The sequence below is a fragment of the Thermobia domestica genome, chromosome 2 (genome assembly GCF_964235325.1).
Source record: "Thermobia domestica chromosome 2, izTheDome1.hap1.1, whole genome shotgun sequence".
NCBI lineage: Eukaryota > Metazoa > Arthropoda > Insecta > Zygentoma > Lepismatidae > Thermobia > Thermobia domestica.
The window spans coordinates 347,704,890-347,725,126 of NC_137455.1; the positions used below are offsets into that span (position 1 = coordinate 347,704,890).

A 20,237-nucleotide genomic window follows, 5' to 3' on the forward strand; every position below is an offset into this window, starting at 1 on the left:
AATCATAGCAACCACAAATCAATAGAAAGGTCAACCACATTTGCTCGTCAAGATAACGGGTCAACATAATAAAGCTTCATGTTCAATGGAAGTCCCCCCCCCCTCCCAAAAAAATAAAAAAAAATAAAAAAGAGGATGGAAAATCCAACACACTGAATGAAAACAAAACAAAATCATTTCAGAGGAAGCATCCTTGAACACGGAACATCCTGTTTCAACAGTCCCTCGACTCCCCTTTCCCTTGATACTTTTGTCGAATTCTGCAAAGAAAGAACAAAAAAAAAAAAAAAAAAAATTGATATATTAAACTTACATACGTAAAGGTCGTTTACAGACACTTGCGGAAGTATGTGTTTGTATGTGTGTGTGTGTTTACGTATAAGCAGAGTATAGTATTATGTTTACCAACATTTCTTTCTTTTTTCTTTTTTTAATGCGAACGCCGGTTACCAACCTCGCTCTGACACAGACGAGCGGTAGAGCGATCCAGAAGTGGAAGACACACCTTCTTTGTGTACACCACGCCTAATTCCCTTGAAAAAAAAAAAAAGTTTACCGTCGCTTCCCAAAATGCTCAGATAATCATAATATAATGTGTCGCGCGTGTCGTTTGTAATCTTCTCGTGTGACATATGTTACTGCTACAGAATATATGTCCCACTGCTTTCATGTGAAACACCAAACGAAGTGTCGGAAGAACATTGCGGGAGAGTATCAGATGTAAGTAAATAAAAATATTTTTTCTGCTTTGTTATCTATTATTACGAATAAATTTGATTTTTTCTTTTTCTTTTCTTTTATTAAAAAAAAACATTCGAATGCATAAACGTGCAAAGCAAATTTAATTTGGATTCTAAATAACAAGTAGTACTATTGTGTTAAAATTCTTTCTCACTTATTAAATTATCGCGTAGAAGCAGTAACTATATTTATGCTAATTACGCTCTGTGCTTCAATTTTCTTTCGCTGAGGGGCAGGGTTACTAGATCTTACGTTTCCCCCGTAAGTTTTACGTTTTTCTGACACGTTTTACATTATACGTTATTATTTTCAGCGTAAAACAATTTCTTCCGTTTCTTTTAAGAAATAAAAGGAATGAAAATCCTGGACTTTTTCAAAATATTTTTATAAGTTAGTTTCTTTTTAAAAAAATTAGAAAACTGATTCCTCACAACAGCAAGGCCGGGATTAATGTTTTGCCATCTCTCGTACCAACATACAACATTTTAACACAATAGAAATAATAATAATAATAATAATAATAATAATAATAATAATAATAATAATAATAATAATAATAATAATAATAATAATAATAATAATAATAATAAACAACTTCTATTATACATACCTATGTTTGAACGTTACTGTACAAATTTTAATGATTTTTTATTCTTATTTTGAATCTTCTGCATAATTTATACCATTTACCAAACATTGTTAAAGTTATCAAGACTAGGAGGCTTGTCATGCCTCTAGGATGGAAGAGAGTACGAATGCTTTTAAAATTTTGCAATACCTTGGCGCAAAGGGAAGATAATATTAAGGTGAATCTCTCAGAAACAGGAATACACAGTAGAAACTACACCCCATTGGCTAAGGACAGTCGTCAAAAGAGAGCTTTTGTGAAAGTAGCATTGAATCTCTGGGTTCCATAGGCCACAGAATTAGTTATCTGCTACAAACAAAGATTCGAATTTTCACAAATTTACATTAAAAAAGATAATGTTACACAAAATAATTACGTAGTTTTATTTTTACAATATCCACTAATACAATAATAAAGGATATTCGTTTTGAATTTTTGTGATTCAGAACGAATAGTGTGAATATTGAAAGTCTAAAATTATCACTAAACCGAATTGAATAATTTGATTGTTCAAATTTATGTTTCTTACTTATTTTGATTACAAGAGCTAAAACAATCTTTTAAATATTAGACTTATATTTGTTATTCTCACTAAAATCATAAACAATATAAGAAATTTATTATTATTATTATTATTATTATTATTATTATTATTATTATTATTATTATTATTATTATTATTATTATTATTATTATTATTATTATTATTAAACTTCTGCAAATTGTTCCCCTCTTGCTTATTAAATTTTCATCCAACGTGCATTCCTAGGCCCTGCCCTAATGATAAATCCAGCCCTGACACTGTTAAAACGCAACCCTTTGATGTAATTAAGTATTGAAAAAGAAAATGCAACAAGTTGTGTTATTTTATCTAACCGGCACTCCTATCTTATATTGAAGAATAATTTGATTTCAGCATCTTAGCTTTCATCTGTCAACACAATCTCAATCATACCGCCGTTTCGATCGATTGTCATATAGGGCTACTGATGTCAGAAACAGAAGCTATTTTGAACTTATAAATGCAAATCTCCAAGTGATTGTGAATTTCAATATGTTCTCCAAGGATTGTCCATGGAGAACCCTCGTTTCTCCCAATTTTCGCTTGAGTCATTTCCATAAATGTTGATTTTGGTCTCATCACTGAACAGTAGTTTGCGCCATTGTTCAATAGTCCAATCCTTATGAACCTTGGCCCACTGTACACGCATTGTACGTACGTTGTTTTTGAGTAAGGCATGGCTTCTTGACAGCCCCGTGTGAACGCAAACCCATGGATTTGAACAAATATTGACACCATATGTTTCCCTCCATGTCGTTTCAAGAACTTATGATGACTGAAATTTGTCTGCAAGACAGTGTTCGAAGTAGAAAAAAAAAATGCAGACGGGGTATGTTTTATTACGATTTTGACATACCGGGTATCTAAATGTTGGAATGCAGTGAGAGTATGTTGCCTAAAACATTGCATTTCTATTTGCATAATTACTGAAAACGATTGGAAAGCTTCTCTGTAGTAACGCGGCAGGAGAAATATGGAAAGACTTTGGTCCCCTCCAACTTTCTAAAAAAAAAAAAAGAAAAAAAAAGAGAAAAAGTATTCCGTTATGTTGTATTATAGAGAATTATACACGAAAATGTTCAAAAATCGAATGATGATATTAACAGATTATTAAACCTTGTAAACGCATAAAATTACATGAAGTTGCCATTAATTTTTCCATTAGTGTATATTTGTTGTTGATCATATTTTATACATTCAAGTTTATTGACAATCTTCCCTCTACCCTGAGATCTATGTTGATAAAAGTTTCACAGATTTGTTCATAATAACACAGATAATGTTTTACGCATAACACTTCTAAATTTTAAAAAGAGTTTCATAGTAAATTTCTAAATTTTATTTAATTCTCTGTTAGGAAAAATTACTTAGAAGTAGCCTATATATGCAATAAGTGAACAAAATATAAAATTACGTGAGTTCCAAATAAGGTATTGCGAAAGAAACGAATAGAAGAAACATACCACAGATTTTGGTATACGTTTTTTGGGAAGTTTCAGAAAATTTTTCCTGCAGATGATAATAATAATAATAATAATAATAATAATAATAATAATAATAATAATAATAATAATAATAATAATAATAATAATAATAATAATAATAATACCACTACTACTACTACTACTACTACTACTAATAATAATAATAATAATAATAATAATAATAATAATAATAATAATAATAATAATAATAATAATAATAAACTTCTATTATACATACCTATGCTTGAACGTTACTGTACAAATTTTAATGATTTTTTTTTATTTTGAATCTTCTGCATAATTTATACCATTTACCAAACATTGTTAAAGTTACCAAGCTAGGAGGCTTGTCATGCCTCTAGAATGGAAGAGAGTACGAATGTTTTCAAATTTTTTACTGAAAACCCAATTGGAAAAAGACCATTAGCACTACCTAGGCGCAAAGGGAAGACAATATTAAGTTGAATCTCTCAGAAACAGGAATACAAAGTAGAAACTAGACCCCATTGGCTAAGGACAAACGTCGAAAGAGAGCTTTTGTGAAAGCAAGATTGAACCTCTGGGTTCCATAGGCCAAAGAATTAGTTATCTGCTACAAACAAAGATTCGAATTTTCACAAATTTACATTAAAAAAAATAAAGTTACACAAAATAATTACGTAGTTTTATTTTTACAATATCCACTAATACAATAATAAAAGATCTTCGTTTTGAATTTTTGTGATTCAGAACGAATAGTGTGAATATTGAAAGTCTAAAATTATCACTAAACCGAATTGAATAATTTGATTGTTCAAATTTATGTTTCTTACTTATTTTGATTACAAGAGCTAAAACAATCTTTTAAATATTAGACTTATATTTTGTTATTCTCACTAAAATCATAAACAATATAAGAAATTTATTATTATTATTATTATTATTATTATTATTATTATTATTATTATTATTATTAAACTTCTGCAAATTGCTCCCCTCTTGCTTATTAAATTTTCATCCAACGTGCATTCCTAGGCCCTGCCCTAATAATAAATCCAGCCCTGACACTGTTAAAACGCAACCCTTTGATGTAATTAAGTATTGAAAAAGAAAATGCAACAAGTTGTGTTATTTTATCTAACCAGAACTCCTATCTTATATTGAAGAATAATTTGGTTTCAGCATCTTAGCTTTCATCTGTCAACACAATCTCGATCATACCGCCGTTTCGATCGATTGTCATATAGGGCTACTGATGTCAGAAACAGAAGCTATTTTGAACTTATAAATGCAAATCTCCAAGTGATTGTGAATTTCAATATGTCCTGCAAGGATTGTCCATGGATTCTCTCGTTTCTCCCAATTTTCACTTGAGTCATTACCATAAATGTTGATTTTGATTTCACCACTGAACAGTAGTTTGCGCCATTGTTCAATAGTCCAATCCTTATGAACCTTGGCCCACTGTACACGCATTGTACGTACGTTGTTTTTGAGTAAAGCATGGCTTCTTGACAGCCCTGTGTGAACGCAAACCCATGGATTTGAACTGTACGTGTTACTTACTGTACGTGAACAAACATTGACACCATATGTTTCCCTCCATATTGTTGCAAGATCTTACGATGACTGAAATTTGTCTGCAAGACAATGTTCGAAGTAGAAAAAAAAATGCAGACGGGGTATGTTTTATTATGGTTTTGACGTACCGGCTATCTAAATGTTGGAATGCAGTGAGAGTATGTCGCCTAAAACATGGCATTTTTATTTGCATAATTACTGAAGATTTGAGAGCTGCTCTGTAGTAACACGCTGGGAGAAATATGGAAAGACTTTTATCCCCTCCAACTTTCTAAAAAAAAAAAAAAAAAAAAGTATTCCGTTATGTTGTATCATAGAGAATTATACACGAAAATGCTTAAAAATCGAATGATGATATTAACAGATTATTAAATCTTGTAAACGCATAAAATTACATGAAGTTGCTATTAATTTTTCCATTAGTGTATATTTGTTGTTGATCATATTTTATACATTCAAGTTTATTGACGATCTTCTCTCTACCCTCAAGATCTATGTTGATAGAAGTTGAATAAGATGAATAAAAGATGATGATAAAGATGATAAAAGATGATAAAAAGATGAATAAAAGTTTCACAGATTTGTTCATAATAACACAGATAATGTATTACGCATAACACTTCTAAATTTTAAGAAGAGTTTAATACTAAATTTCTAAATTTTATTTAATTCTCTGTTAGGAAAAATTACTTAGAAGTAGCCTATAACTATGATCATATCTAAATTAGTTATACTTTCCTAGGTTTTATAAATTTTATTTAATTTTTCTGTGTAAAATGTTTCAATTACTCTAAGTCAGTTTTTATTTTATAGATTTTTTAGTTGTATCTTAAAATGTATAATGATAATTTTCTGAACACTAAAAAGAAGTGCAATAAGTGAACAAAGTATAAAATTACGCGAGTTCCAAATAAGGTATTGCGAACGAAGCGAATAGAAGAAACATACCACAGATTTTGGTATACGTTTTTCGAAAGTTTCAGGAAATTCTTCCTGCAGATAATAATAATAATAATAATAATAATAATAATAATAATAATAATAATAATAATAATAATAATAATAATAATAATAATAATAATAATAATAATAATAATAATAATTGTAGTAGTATAAAGGACTTTTTACGCTATGCTTGAGTGTCAGGTTTAACATTTTGGATAATCCCAAAATAACTGAAGCCCTTCCATTAAACATTTATATTTTATTCTTGTGTCACAGTAAACGCTATGCCTATAGGAATGGGATGTGGGTCCCGAAACATTAGATAGGCTATTTCTTTCATTTTAATTAAGAAAAGAGAGAAAATAAAAAAGGTTCTAGAGTTTTCACAGCCCCTTACCGAAAAAAATACATCACAGTATCTGAAATTTTTAGATTTATTTGTATTTATTTTCTTTGTCAGCAACATTACTATGTTGGACGAGATCTATAGTTTAATACGTAAATCATCAGCATCATCATAGGTATTTTGTCATTATTGGCGGGTCGCTTGCCGCATACTACAAACAAATAACATATATAATTTCATAATATACTATACAGAGTATGTTGCACCTCTTTGATGTAAAAATCGACCCTATATTGATCGCCCAGGAGGTGACTCGCCCTTCCAAAAACTCATTCTGGACCCGCTAGAGATTTTCACATTCTTATCAACCGATCTCTCACTACTGAACCGAGTACAGGCTCGATTCTGAAAAATACTAGAATCTACCGATCTCTTGAAATGGTCGGCGGTATTACAGTACAATCTCACACAGTTTGGAACCATCGATTTCCTGCAGTAATAAAAACCGCCTATTAACTAAAATCTTCAAGTAAATAACAAGTAGACATTTTATAAAAATAAATAGTAAGCTCAAAATAAAATAAATAAAAAGAAATCTAAACTATATTTATTTTAAAATCAGGAAGTCTGACCGTTCCGAACAAATTTGTCGGGGCACAAGGGACAGTGGACTGAAAACTAGGACCTATGGCAACTCTAGATGTGCACGAGGGTAATTAAACCAGAACTTTTAATGTAAGAGTTCACAAACGTAATTAAAGTCTACTTCCCATTCACTAAAACATTCTTACGTGTTCATTTTATTCGGTTTTAACTGTATAAAACAAGTAAGGTAAAATGATATTTCAATAAAATAAAGAATTGCAGAAAATAAAATTTTAGAATGCATAACAATGGAAGAGAAAATAAACAGTGGCGGCTCTTGAGGGCATTCACATCGGTAAAACTTATGGGGGGGGATGTCCGTGTTTGGGGTTAAAATTTTCGATTTTTGAAAAAGTATCATTTTCAGAATCTACAGTCTTTGAAGTTTTATTGCGAGAAGTTTCATGTTCATACGACATCAGATTCCCTTCGAGAAATGCAAATTATTGTGTGCTTCCGTTGTATTTTCAGGCTTAAATATATCAATTTTCCGCTTTGACGTTCATTCCAGGTTGTTTGATCATCCCACTCTTCTGTAATGATGTAGTAAATATATTTTTGCTTTGTCTTTCCGAAAACAATACACATATCTTTTTGCTTACTGTTGTTTATTGTTCTGCGTTCACAATTCATTGTTTTTCTTATTAGTCTGTATTCGTAAACTTAGTGCCAAAGAAATTGATAGCTTACAGGTATATTATGGGAAAGCAGTAAGGGAAAACGTTAGCAATCTTCAGGAGATGAAGAAAGCAGTGTGGGCAACTTATTTTCATAAATATTTAACTGGCGAGAAACCAACGCATATGCTTTGTCCTAAAGTAGAAAATTTTGGTGTGGGTATAACAGATCTGAAGCAACTGGAACATTATGAACATAAGCATCCATTACCTGCTGCAGTGATGGATGCTATCAAACTTTGCTATAGAGCTCTTCCGGATGCCGCCCTTCTGAGAAAATGTTTGCATGGGAAAACACAGAATCCCAATGCACTGATATGGCAATGATGCCCAAAACCTACATTTGCAGGTTCTAAAATCGTACAAATTGTAGTGTATTATGCTGTTCTGTGTTTTAATACTGGCCGTGGAACAGGAACGTTTGTTCTGGAAAAGATAGAAATTTCAAGCGGTGAATACAGCTCCAAACTACTGCGAGGCATGGACAGAAAGCATATAACAAAATCTGAGTTGGCAATCCTGAAGCTTACCAAAGAATCAAGAATGAAGATAAGAAGGTGTAGAAAGGATGAAGAAGACACTGCGAAGACGAAGAATATGGTTATGGTGCTTTCTGAATATTGTGATCCGCTTTAATGAAAATCTATATTAAATGTTCAACCTTTAATTTCTCAAAATTGCATTTTTGGACATTCATGTACCATTTTCTCACAACCTATTAACGCTAAAGTAGCCAAATTTTGCACAAATCTTACTTATATGTACCTCTATTTACTGAACTAGAATTATAGCATAGTTGTTTTATTTCTCTCAATTACAGTTTGGTGAAAACAAAATATCACATTAATAAAATTCTTCGAATCTTTTTAAAAAATAATTATTGGCTTTGTATGTAACATAGAAAAATAATCCTACTTTGCTAGCATTACCAGCTAGTGCAGGGTACGTGGTATAAAAATTAAAGGAATCCCTTCAGTAACTTCCAAGAAAAAGGTACAAACACTTTTAGAGCTGTGCTAAACTTTGAGTCCATGCCATATGCGTAGAAGGTAAGATTGAGGGAGGGGGGAGAAATAACACAGTGATGCTGCTATACACATCAGTAGTATTGTGCCCTAGTTTAGACCAAAACTTTTTTATCCTTTGCAGTAGTTATAGAGGTATATAGGGGATTATGATACTTTTTATGTCCTTAGAGGTTTTTTTTACTTGTTTGTGGACCGACAGTGACCTGATTTTACCCATAATTCACCTGGATTTTCATTAAATAACCACGATTCATTTTTTATTCCTTCTCAGAAGCATGGATTTGTTTTTAACAGTGCACAGAAAGCCCTGTTCATTTTTTAGCAGTTGATAGAAAGCCCTGTTTATTTTTTAGCAGTCCACAGAAAGCCCTGTTCATTTTTTAGCAGTCCACAGAAAGCCCTGTTCATTTTTAACAGTTCGTAGGAAACCGTTTATTTTTTATTACGCATTAGAAACCAATGTTATTTTTATCAGCCTTTAGAAACCAAGACAAGGTTTTTTTTATTCCTTCTCAGAAAGCCCTGTTTATTTTTAACAGTCCATAGGAAGCCCTGTTTATTTTTTATTACGCATTAGAAACCCATGTTATTTTTTTAATCAGCTTTTAGAAACCAAGATACGTTTTTTATTCCTTCTCAGAAAGCCCTGTTCATTTTTATTACGCAGTAGAAAGCCTTGTGTGCTTTTTATTTACCTTATGACATGTGAAAAAAAAGATGTTTCCGCTGGCTCCATTACTGTGTGACTGTAGTTGCTGGTTTTCCTTTATAGATTTCCGCCTTCGCTTTGTATGATTACGTGATTATCGATAATTTTTGTATGTAATTGTTCCCTTTTATGACTTATTTTAAGTACACTTTATGTACTGTAATTAGACTACGTGTAGTTACGTATATTATAATAATCCACGCAATGAGACCAAACCCTAATTACGAATTATACTTGTACTTTTTATTAATTAATTATTTATTTACCCTGCACTTCTTTTCTTTGTATAATTGGAAACGCGCATTATTGTTATTGAATTTTAAAACTAATTAACTTAAGGAATTAATTAACGTATGATACTTACCATATGTATACTTACGTAAGGAGAATTGGACTTTAGCAGTTGTGCCCTTTTTGGCTATATTAGTGCCAATATCTGTCGGCCAACGCATGGAACTAGTAGCAAACCGCCGCCATGTTATATTAGTATCAAGTTGGTCCCACCACTTTTGGACGGAGAAAAATAAATAATACTATTCCTTTGTGCCACGTTAGTGCTGGTTAGCACCTAAATTTCAGAGTTTGTGCAATATCAAAATAACAAACTTATGAACAATTTAAATTTCGGGGCCAACTTGACGTCAAGTTGGACCCGCTTTGTTCCCTAATTGAGATAGAATTGATTTTCTAAAACCAAACGTTTCTGCTACGTTAGTGCAAATTCAAAAGCACTAATGATCTCTTTTAATGCAATCGTTATTGCTGGTTAGTGTTTTTTAGAGCACCAGCTCCCAACATTAGTGCTTAAATGGGTTGGACGCTACAAGCAAAAATCTTTAGCCCTCAAGAAAACACTAACAATGAAACCAAGTGAAATCGATAGTGCATCATTAGTGTTTCTAGAAAACACTAATAGTTTCGTTAGTGCTTCGCTATTATTGTAGATATGAGTAATTACATATCACGAAACTCCCTAAGAAAGGCATGGAGAATTTTTCATTTTCTCAAATTTCCGCCAAATTCAGACACACTAATGATCTGTTCTAGTACAATCGTTAGTGCTTCTTGGAGCATTAACTCCCAACATTAATGCTTCAATAGTTTGAATGCCAGAAGGTAAAAACAACTTTCTGAGGCCTAAATGCATGTTAGCCTCCCGGGAAAGCACTAACGATGAACCACAGTGCATCGGTCATGCTTCTAGAAAACACTAATAGTTTCGTTAGTGCTTCACTAGTAGTGTAGATATGGCAAATTATATAATGAAATTCCCATAAGAAATACATCAGGAATTTTTCATTGGGTCAAATTCCTACCAAATTCAAAAGTAGTAATGATCTTTTCTAGTGCAATCGTTAGTTTTTGCTAGTGCACCAACTCCGAACATTAGTGCTTCTTATCGTGAATGCTTTTGTGAGGAGCGGCTAGCGTGTAGTTAGCTTCCCCTAAATTTAATCTTTTAGCGTCTATACAATTGGAGCAGGCCCGTAGCCAGACCAAAAATTTAGGGGGGGGCCGGTAGAAGTTAGGGGGGGCCCGACCCAATCATATTATACTTAATCACCATATTATAGTCCATTTGCAAGCCTACCGTGAAACCTTTAGGGGGCCAGCCAAAGTTTAGGGGGGGCTCGGCCCCCCTAGCCCCCCGTGGATACGGGCCTGAATTGGAGCACTAATATTAGAAGTTCCGCAATAAGAACCCCTAATGTAATAGTTACCATTACACTATATATGTTCATTAGTGCTTTTAAATTTGGCGGGAATTTCACAAAATGGAAAATGCTACTTATCTAAATTTAGCCCCGCACGCATCTGAATTACTACCAAAACATTTCACATGGTTAGTGCTTCGTTCACTAAACACTAACATTAGTGCTATGATAGTTTAGGAGTTACTAGGGAATAGCTCTCGTGGGACTAAATTGAAATTTATTGAAGTCTACAATAATTGTCCTTCAAAGGTGGGATACACGTCAAAAGTTAGTGCATCGTTATTGCTTGCCGAAACACCAAGCACTAACGTAGTACTATCATAGTTTAGGAGTTATAAGTGAATAACTCACTCCGGGCTAATTTAGTTTTATCGAATTATACAATAATTGTCCCACAAAGGTGGAGTAAACGTCAAAGCTTAGTGCATCGTTAGTGCTCCAAAAGACACTAAACATTAACGTTACTGCTATCGTAGTTAAAAGATATTAACGAAGAATTCGGGCGGGGCTAACTTTAAATCTTTCAATTTTTATACAATTTTACACTAATTATCAGACAGAAATGAGACAAATTAGCGGTTAGTGCTCCAAAAACTAAGTACTAACATTAGTGCTATCACAATTTAGGAGTTGTTAATGAATAACTCGCGCGAGGCTAAATTTAAATTTATCGAATTTTACAATAATTGTCAATCAAAAGGTAGGATAATCGCTAAATATTACTGCTTTGTTAGTATTCTAAAACATAGTAAGCAGTGGGGATAGTGATATCATAGTTTTGGAGTTATTAGTGAAAACTCGGACGAAATTCGATTAAAATTTATTGAATTTTACACTAATTGTGTAAAAGTTGAAAAACCTAATTTTAGCACCAGAGTCATTTATTAAAGCACCTAAACTATGATGGCACTGACGTTAGTGATCAGTGTTTTATGGAGCACCAAGAGTGCACTAACCTTTGGCGGTTATCCCACTTTTGTGGGACAATTAGAGTAAAATTCGATAATTTTAAATTCGGTCCCGTCCGAGTTATTCATTAATAACTCCTAAACTATGACAGCACTAACGTTATACTTTGTGTTTTATGTAGCACTAACGATGCACTCATATTTAGCGTTTGTCCTACCTTTATGGGGAAATTAGTGTAAAATTTAATAAGTTTCTATTCTGTACCGTCCGTGTAATTCAATAATAACTATTAAGTTATGATAACATTAACGTTAGTGCCTACTGTTTAATGGAGGTCCAACAATACATTGACCGCTGGTGTTCCTCTTATTTCTGTCTGACAATTAGTGTAAAATTCTACAAAAAATGAAAGGTCTAAAGTAGCCCCACACCAGTAATTCATCAGTAATTCGCAAACTACGATAGCACTAACCTTACAGCTTAAATAGCACTAACGTTAGAACTTCTTCGAGTAGTAACAGTGCACAAACCTTCGACGTTTATTCTAACATTGTGAGACAATTATGGTAAAATTCGATAAATTTAAATTTAGTCCTGAGTGAGTTATTCACTTATAACTCCTAAATTACGATAGCACTAACCTTAGGACTTACTGTTTCATAGAGCTCTAACAAAGCACTAACCGCTGTTGTTAGTTCCACTTTTGTGGCACAATTATTGTAAAATTGTGTAAAAGTTGAAAGATCTAAACTTAACACTGCCCAAGTTGTTCATTAATAACTTCTAAAGTATGATGGCACTAAGGTTAGTGTTGAGTGCACTAATGTGCACTAAACAAGCACTAAACATGTAAAAGGTTTATGTAGTTGAGAGCCGTGCGAGACTAACTTTAGAGACGTAACATTTTTGATTTTGTAAAATTACCGCCAAATTTAAAAGCACTAATGACCACATGTAGTGTAATGGTTACTACTTCGTTAGTAGGACTAACTGCAGAACTCTGAACATTAGTGCTTCAATAGTATGAACGCCATAAAATAAAAACTTAGGGGATGCTAACTATACGCTAGCTCCTCCCTAAAAAACATTCACGATGAGAAGCACTAATGTTCGGAGTTGGTGCACTAGCAACCACTAACGAAGCACTAACGATTGCACTAGAAGAGATCATTACTGCTTTTGAATTTGGCGAGAATAGAAAAATTAACGTTTTTCTTATGGAAGTTTCGTGACATATGATTGGCTATATCTACATCAATAATGAAGCACTAACGAAACTATTAGCGTTTTCAGAAGCACTAACGATGCACTAACGAATGGCACTATTTTCTTTAGTGCTTGAAGTGGGAGTTATAGTGTAATTACTTCCTATCATTGTTTTGGCTCAGACAATATACTAATGAAGCACTAACGATGCACTAATGAATGGCACTAATTTTTCTTTGCTGCTTGAAGTGGAGCCAGTGTGAACTTGTCCCCCTAAAGGTCTTTTTTACTTCAGCATCTACACTAAAAGGTACTAACGTTAGGGGTTGGTTCACTCAAAAGCACAAACGATGCACTAACAATTACAATAGAAAAAATTATTAGTGCTTTTGAATTTGACGGTAATTTGCGGAATCAAAAATCCCCTTTGCATTTCTTCTGGGAGTTTTGGGACTTATAATTTTCTATATCTATATTAATACTGAAGCACGCACAAAACTATCAGTGTTTTCTAGACGCACTAACGAATAGCACTATTTTTTCTTTAGTGCTTAAAGTGGGAGTTATAGTGTAATTACTTCCTATCATTGTTTTGGCTCAGACAATATACTAATGAAGCATTAACGATGCACTAATGAATGGCACTAATTTTTCTTTGCTGCTTGAAGTGGAGCCAGTGTGAACTTGGCCCCCTAAAGGTTTTTTTTTTTTTACTTCAGCATCTACACTAAAAAGTACTAACGTTAGGGGTTGGTTCACTCAAAAGCACAAACGATGCACTAACAATTACAATAGAAATTAGTGCTTTTGAATTTGACGGTAATTTGCGGAATCAAAAATCCCCCCTGCATTTCTTCTGGGGGTTTTGGGACTTATAATTTTCTATATCTATATTAATACTGAAGCACGCACAAAACTATCAGTGTTTTCTAGATGCACTAACGAATAGCACTAATTTCTTCGTTAGTGCCTAAAGTAGGAACCAAGATCACGCTGACCCCCAAAGGTTTTTAATTGTTGCACTGACACTAATGAACTAACGTTAGAGGTTGGTATTCTAGGAAGCACTAACGATTGCAATATAAGAGGTTATTAGTGCTTTTGAATTTGCTGGAAATACGACGAAAATCAAAAATTCCCCATGCATTTCTTATGGGAGTTTTGTGACATATAATTGGCTATATTTACACTAATAGCAAAGCATTAACGAAACCATTAGTATTTTCTAGAAGCACTAACGACGCAACAACTAATGACACTAATTTTTAAATTAGTTTTTCAAATGGGAAGACCAGCGTGTACTATTGTTTTGGCTCTAGGGCCTACATTCATGAAACACTAATGTTAGGGGTTGCTGCACTAATAATCACTAAAGATGCACTAATGATGCATTAAAGAATGGCACTAACTATTCCGTTAGTCCTTAAAGTGGGGTCAGCGTTAATTTGGGCCCGCAAAGGATTTTTTACTTGTAGCATGTACACTAATGAAGCACTAACGTTAGGAGTTCGTGCACTAAGATGAAGTAACGATTGACACTAATTTTATCGTTATTCCGTCAAGTGGCGGCCAAGTCGCGGACGTGTAATTTCAACACCACTAAAGGAAAAATGGAGGTACGACCAAGCACTAACATACCACAAACGCTTGGCATTACAAAATTAAATTCTACGTCAATAAGGGAAAAAACGCTGGGCCAATTCGACGCAAATTAATTTCGTTATGCCGCCGTTATTTGAAGAGCACTAGCGCTCAAATTTGGGCACTAACCAGCACAAACGTTTGCCATTAGATAATCCACTCTATCTGAATTAGGGAAAAAAGCGGAACCAACTTGACGCAAATTAATTTCGTTATAAGGGTGTTATTTGAAAAGCACTAACGTTCAAATTTGGGCACTAACCAGCACTAACGTAGCACAAACGTTTGGCATTGGAAAATCCATTCTATCTCAATTAGAGAAAAAAGCGGGTCCAACTTGACGCTAATTAATTTCGTTATAACGGCGTTATTTGAAGAGCACTAACGCTCAAATTTGGGCACTAACACGCACTAACGTCACAAACGTTTGCTATTAGAAATTCCATTCTATCTCAATTTGGAAAAAACGCGGGGCCAACTTGACGCTAATAAATTTCGTTATAAGGGCAGTATTTGAAGAGCACTAACGCTCAAGTTTGGGCACTAACCAGCACTAACGTCGCACAAACTTTTGTCGTTAGAAAATCCATTCTATCTCAATTAGGGAAAAAAGCGGGGCCAACTTGACGTCAAGTTGGCCCCGAAATTTAATTTTTTCATAACTTTGTTATTTTGATTTCACAAACGCTGAAATTTGGGCACTAACCAGCACTAACGTAGAACAAACGAATAGCATTATTTATTTTTCTCTATTCAAAAGTGGTGGGACCAACTTGGTACTAATCTATGTCAGTTTAAGAAAAAGCTGAGTAAGTGGCTTCTTTGTCGTTGGCGATGTGTTGAAGAATTTGTGAAGTAAAGTTTTGATTTGTCTCCCATCGATAATATACTGCTGTTCCTAACCACTGGAAGAAGGTGATTGAAGAAGTATACAACATATAATAATAACTCTTCCTGCTGTTATTTCATGTCTTGAATCAGGATTTTTGTGCTCTTTTATAGGTGCTAGGCCTGTAGTTCTGAATAATGGCCTAGTAGGATAAAAGCGGGACATCAACAGTCGAACAGAACCGGGTAGTACAGTGTAAATCTGAGAAGGTTAGATACAGTGCCTTAACTGTAAAGTATGGGCACACGAAACTTGTAGCAACGTGGATGAATATGATGAAACTTTTATTTGTGATCTTTGTTCTTAGATTTAACAAAATCGTGACCTAAAGTTATTTTTTCTATGTTATTGGTCTAATATAGTCTAGCCCTCTATATTTTCCGTACTTTTTAAGCTCACATATTTTTTCAGTTGTATTGATTCTTACTGTACTAGTTCTTGGAGTAATTACATATTTTCCATGTAAAAGAATTATTTTATAATTATTTTATATGTACCCGGTTTCGTCCGACCTGGTCGGACAAAACCGGATTTTTGCATACCTTTTAAAAAATGTTTTGCTCTCGAAATTTACCAGCTTTTTCCACTGAAATAAACATTTTTGGGTCAATAACAAATCTATTTAGCATTTGAAAACTAATTCAAGCTATACTATCCATACAGATGCTGATGAACAAGCAAAAATATTTTGGGTCCCGGTTTTGTCCGAAAGCTTTGATTTTCAGCAAATGGTTCCTACATGCTGTTAGAAATTTGGTCTAGAACACAGTTGAAAACGGTTACTTTAAATCTGTATTTACTGTCTTCAATTACTTCATCAGAAGCTGATTCTTCTGTCATTTTCTTTCTTTTTCTACATCTTACCTCAGGCAATTCTGTTTCTATAATAACTTGTTCTAGACTAGGAACATTTGTAATGAGTCCTTCAATACTATTTGACATTTCTGTTGCAAAATGTTCTGCTGCTTTGTAGACTTTGTCAAACTGGTCCCTAGCTTCTTTCAACTTATTTTGAGTTAAGGATATCAGGCGCCATGCTTGGACATAGTATAAGTTTTTTGTTTGCAAGTAGTCTGATAAGGTGCGGTATGCTGAAAATTTAATAAAAACTCATAGCCACAATGATAGTCTCAAAGGAGCACAACTTTTGAATGAGAGACATTGCATCATGTCTTACTTTGGAATTGAATTCTTGCGAGTTGCCAATCACACTTAAAGCTGCTACGAGTTCCACATATACTGGTTTTGATATTCTTGGTCTGACATCCTTTGAGTCGGGTGCCCAGTAATGAAAGTGTCCAAATATTTTTACAGCAGCGTTGCTTTTACTTCTCCATCGAGTTATCTCAATAGCCACAAGACGAACGCTTGGGTTTTGTTCCAAGTACACCTCAAGTCGTTTCTGGGATTCTTTCAAAAATATCTGAATTTCCTGGAGAAGCCCAAAGAAAGATATACAAACACCCAAACTCTGGACGATGCCAGTTATCACCAAGTTCAACACGTGAATGGCACCATATGTGAATGTGTTTCGGATTGATCTCTTTCAGCTTTGCTGTCACACCTTTATATAGTCCGCTAATATTTGACGCTCCATCAAAAGCGTCTGCCACACATTTTTCGATAGGTATTTTTACTTCAGCCAAAGACTGTTCGAGGGTTTGAAAGAGATTCTTCCTGTTGTTGAAATCACATGTTTGAGGGCAATAACTCTTTCCTGAACAAATCCATTGTACACATACCGAAGCACTATTGAGCACTGGTCATATGAGGAGACATCTAGGGTCGTGTCCATCATGACAGAAAAAACTCCAGCTTGGTTAACTTCTTTGGCAATTACTGTTTTGATTTCAAGTGTATATACTATATACATTATGTATTTGGGCATAATATAATTTTGTATATGCATACTTTTCAATGTGCATATATACGTAAAATAATACTGTATATCTACTATATTATAAATGCCATTGTATGTTTGTATGTATGTATGAGTATGTTCCACATCTCCTCCTAGACGGTTCAACCGATTTTGAGCAAACTTGGCATAAATATTCTTTAGTACCAGGTAATCAACACTGTCGGGGTTATCAGCCCCCAACTCTCCCCTGTGCAGAGGGGGAGGGGGTGGAAATTTGAACCCAATGCTATTTAAATGGGGGTTATAACAGTAGGAATGGTTTTAATGGTATAACGTAAGAACGAGAAAAATAATTTTAACGAAATTTTGGAAACATATAGGTAGTGTTGCCACGAAACGAGACATTTCTCGTGTCTCGTCTCGTCTCGTAAACGAGACGAGACACGAGACGGGACAGAACCCTCTTAGACGAGACACGAGACGAGACAGACTACTTGTCCCGTCTCGAAAACGAGACGAGACACGAGACGAGACGGGACGTCTCGTGAAATGTCTCGTCTCGTCTCGTGTCTCGAAAATGAAAACGCTGGCGGGAATGGCCAAGATTGAAATTGCCAGTGGTCATATAGATTACAAAAGGAAAATCCCCTTTGTGAGAAAACATGTTGAAAAGCCTTCATAGAAAAGTGTCCTCTGTCTATTGAATGAAACAATCGTGATACATGAGCTTCCAGGAATATCATCCTTAATGTCTTGTCCCCGATTCCCCTTGCTGTAAACTGAGGAATTCTCATTTTTTTATTTCTGGCTGGAATGATGACAAACAAAATCAAAGACAGGGAAGATTTTTACAAGGTCAAGAAACCGAACTACCACCACCATCTATTCAATTTGAAAACTGGGTAAGGTCTACACTTGTCTTTATTCTCTGCTGGCTGTATTCTTTTTGTTATATGAACCGAAAACGGCAATTGAAGTATGTCATCTTGCAACTAAAATTTTGTCTTCTCTCTCTCCCCCCCTCTCTCTCTCACACACACACACACATACACACACACACATACACACACACATAAAAACACACTTTTACCATTTTACCAATCGCTCGCTTATTATACAGCAGTCAAGTTGTAAAATTCACCTCTTCGTTTGGAAGGCGGGCGGACGACAAAAGAAGCAAAGATATTATCGACGAACCCTTCAAATTGTTTGCTTTCAGCAAATTTATGATGCTAATAATAACACTTTAGGTAAAGAAATTTTACAGGGGGACCTTCGTTTTGTTACGCGGAAATGTTTGATCTGACCAGAGTGCGAAATTGCCCTCTGCTTCGAGAGGAGGAGAATACTTCCCTTTTCTAGTGAATAATATTCATTAGGACCTGAATTATCTTCAGAAATTGTTTCTTACAGGCGCACTAAACCTCTCGAACTTGATAAGTGTAAAGAACATTTGGTATAATATTCATTGGAACTCCGTTGAAAGCAGAAAATATCATGAGAAGGATCAAAATTCGAACATTGAAGAATATATTATAATTAACAGAAAAGAAATAGGATACCCAAACCATGTTTTTAAACCTGCTATAAAATGTATATCCTATATTTTTACTAATTCCTTACTCCCATGAAAGTATCCTGGGGAGGATATTCTCTCCATTTTTTTCAGACTGAAATCCTTTTATCCCGTACGATTACCCCCCTGACACAGTACGAAAAAACAAATGTTGTTAAAATCCATACACATGACTCTTCCGGGACTCAACCCGGGGCCTTCAAGCCGATGGTCTATCGCCGCAGACCGCTCGGCTTGGTATGAAGATGTACGTTGTATGATTGCGAATAGATCCCGACAATATAAGGAACTTTAATCCAAAATGGCCACCCAAAAATCAACTTTTTTTTTAGCCATTAGCTAATCTGGGTGTACTGTCATGAGTTTGTTACACAAACGGGGCAAGCACCACATAGTAGCATACACCCCGCAGTTATGGGAACAGATTTGAACCATGGAGATGAAGACTGGCCCCAAGCATTCTTTCGTCCGATATGTCGTTCAGCTCCCATTACTATGGCACTTTAAGTAGAGCTTACTGTGCAGTAACATATAAAATTTCAATCAAATACTTTCCATTACTCAATAAAATTATTTGGTTCCGAACTTTTTTTTTAAAAAAAAAATAATTGCAACAAATCTATATATGCTAAAATGAAAAGTAGTTTTTGGATTGTTATAGGTTAACACTGTGAAACCTAAAGGCTGGAATATATGAAATCAAAGTGTACACACATATCTATCTCTCTATTTATCTATATATCTTTCCATGTCTCTCTCTCTCTCTCTCTCTCTCTCTCTCTCTCTCTCTCTCTCTCTATATATATATATATATATATATATATATATATATATATATATATATATATATATATATATATATATATATATATATATATATATATATACAGTCACTATAAAGCAAGTGGGCTGATAGTATACGATAGTGTCGGGGATGATGACACCTTTACATCGAACTTTCCTTGTCGTGTAAACATTATTTAACATTAGTGTCTTCATCTTCGACGTACCTATGAGCAATTTACTGTATATTCGTGTACTGAAACTGGTGAAACAAATTTCAATGTTTTAGAATGAAAAAAAAAAAAAAAGAAGCAAGGGTCGAGAAGCCTCAG

At 34.1% G+C, this 20,237-nt stretch overlaps 1 protein-coding gene across 1 annotated transcript in view; it reads left to right on the forward strand.

Annotated features, from left to right (window-relative positions):
• The first annotated feature begins 591 nt into the window (after positions 1 to 591).
• Positions 592 to 20,237, forward strand: part of LOC145678750 (talin rod domain-containing protein 1-like) — a 59,640-nt gene continuing 39,994 nt past the window's right edge. The window contains exon 1 of the mRNA XM_081749218.1: positions 592 to 720. The gene's annotated coding sequence lies outside the window, so the exon portion shown is untranslated. The remainder of the gene's footprint in view (positions 721 to 20,237) is intronic.